Consider the following 2,560-nt stretch of genomic DNA (forward strand, 5'->3'; position numbering starts at 1 on the left):
ATTCTCCTGCCTTAGCCTCCCAAGTAGCTGGGCTAATTTTTGTATTTTTAGTAGAGACAAGGTTTCACCATGTTGACCAGGCTGGTCTCGAACTCCTGACCTCAAGTTATCTGCCTGCCTCAGCCTCCCAAAGTGCTGGGATTACAGGCATGAGCCACTACGCCCAGCCAAAAACAGGATTTTAAAAAAAGAAGAAGAGGCTGGTCTGTAATCCCAGTACTTTAGGAGGTCAAGGTGGGAGGATTACTTGAGCTCAGGAGTTCAAGACCAGCCTAGGCAACATAGAGAGACCCCATCTCGACAGAAAATAAAAAAGTAGTCAGCAAGGTGGCTTATACCTGTAGTCCCAGCTATTTGGAAGGCTGAGGCAGAAGGATCACTTGAGCCCAGGAGGTCTAGGCTGCAGTGAGGTGTGATTGCACATTGCCCTCCAGCCTGAGTGACAGAGCAAGACCCCATGTCAAAAAAAAAAAAAGAAGAAAAGGTTGACTTTGAATCCAAACCATGAGCCCTCCCCATCTCCCCAAAAGGCTCTTGTCCTGGTGCCCCAGCGTGCACCATGCCTCTCTGGGCATGCGGGTGGAGATGTCTGAGCTCTTTCTCTGCAGGCATTTTTGACTCAGCAGCTCCCTGGCATGGAGGGAAAGTTCGGATGAGCTCAGCCCCCTCCCCTAACTGAACAATGATACGACGGGCCCAGGACTCACGGTTTTCCAGCCTGTCATCTTGGAGATCAAAGTTAACCGGAAACTGCTTTCCACTTCTGTCGAAAGGAGATGGTTTTTTTCTTCATCTCAGAATATGCCTGTTATTTCCTGTACCTTCTCTGCCCCTATATGGCCAGACAACATGGAGCTTGGTGGAAATTAATGCGGTCGCAGAGATGTAGGATTAGCCACTTTATTTCAGTTTTATATTATTTTAGAGTTGAAAAGGGGAGTGTTATATTTTGTTAATATTCTATTTCAGGTGGAAATTAGGGTGGAAGAGACAGGATGTCTTTACTCTTTAATTCTCTAGAACTAAAGCAAATGAGATTTTTTTTTTAAGAAACATATGGCATTACTTTGAAAATTAAGTTATTTCAGACCCTATATGAATTTAGACTCAGAATCGTTATTAGAGTTTGAAGGCAGCTGCCAACTTCAGGCCTCTGTTAGTATTCCGGCGTTAGGATTGCTTTCTCTCTTCTTTCCCTCCCCTTTCTCTCCCTTTTCTCCCTCTTCCTTACTTTTCTTCCTTTAGTTTCTTTTGTTATTCTGATGACCCTTTGCCAAAGGCATTTTGCAAAGGACGTAAATTTATTTATTTTTGAGATAGAGTTTTGCTCTTGTTGCCCAGGCTGGAGTGCAATGGCGCAATCTCGGCGGCTAGCGAGGCTGGTTTCGAACTCTTGATCTCAGGTGATCCCACTCCCTCAGTCTCACAAGGTGCTGGGATTCCCCACACCCGGCCAATGATGGATAAATCCTTTTATCTTTGACCGTACCTAAAGGGTAATGCTACCTTTGAGCTTTCCTTTCTGAAAAGACACATGAAGTCCCGCATCTACAGTGTAGAAACTCCCCTCCTCTTCCATTTCCCACTGGAAGCTAAAAGTATCATTTGAACTTGGAAATTCGACATTGTTGCCCGTTAGATGATTATATTGATTAGAAGAAGTCATTTTAATGAATTACTACTAATAGAACTTATGAAGCTAAAGGTATCCTTTGTTTGCCTTGTACGACGTTGGCTTCTTGTTTTTGCTGCTGTTGTTTAAATTGGAGTTCATTTCTAATATATAAAAACCAGTGGGGTTCTTAGATAGAGAACCACTTCTTTCACAGTCTGAAAAACAGAAGCCCAACAAGGTGATGTGACTTGCCCTAAGTCACACAGAGCTGGGGACTCCACCGCTGCTCTCTGACTCCCTCCAGAGGATTCCGGCCATCAGCTTTTAATGCTGTTCTAGAAAACTGTAGTACTTTTTTCTTCCCATTTCACTTCCCTCACCTTCTGCCTCTTCTGGTAAACCGAGTTTCCAAGAGCCCCAGGTACTCAGCACCCTCCTAATCCACTCAGCTCAGAACCTCCTTCTCTCCAAGATGCTGCATTTCAACCCTTCTCCCCTCTTCACCTCAATTCCTCATCCTTCAGTGCAGCTAGTCATCAGACAGTACAAGTGCACTGTCTCATTAAAGAATTTAATAAACTCCAAAGTCAATATTATAAAGGCACATTTAGTGTAAACTTATATAATGTCAGCATGTTTCATCTTGAAAAAAAAGCTCCAGATGAAATCCAGCTCTCATTTGGCTTCATATGCATTAATATCACTTAGCTTAGCATGGCTCTCCAAATGTACAGAAATCAAATCACAGCTCACCACCTTTGGGAGTAGCAGTAACCATTTCAAAGAAAGCTGTGATTAAGCAGAAGAAATTATCTTTTTTTTTTCTTTTTAAATTTATTTATTATACTTTAAGTTCTGGGGTAGATGTGCAGAATGTGCAGGTTTGTTACATAGGTATACACGTGCCATGGTGGTTTGCTTCATCCATCACCCCATCATCTACAT

The 2,560-nt window shown here is 43.0% G+C and overlaps 1 protein-coding gene across 10 annotated transcripts in view; it reads left to right on the forward strand.

Annotated features, from left to right (window-relative positions):
* The window catches only part of FRMD4A (FERM domain containing 4A), a 679,547-nt gene that overhangs the window by 532,678 nt on the left and 144,309 nt on the right, over positions 1-2,560 (forward strand). The window lies entirely within an intron of this gene.

This window comes from Cebus imitator, unplaced genomic scaffold (assembly GCF_001604975.1).
Source record: "Cebus imitator isolate Cc_AM_T3 unplaced genomic scaffold, Cebus_imitator-1.0 Scaffold61, whole genome shotgun sequence".
Taxonomy (NCBI): Eukaryota; Metazoa; Chordata; class Mammalia; order Primates; family Cebidae; genus Cebus; species Cebus imitator.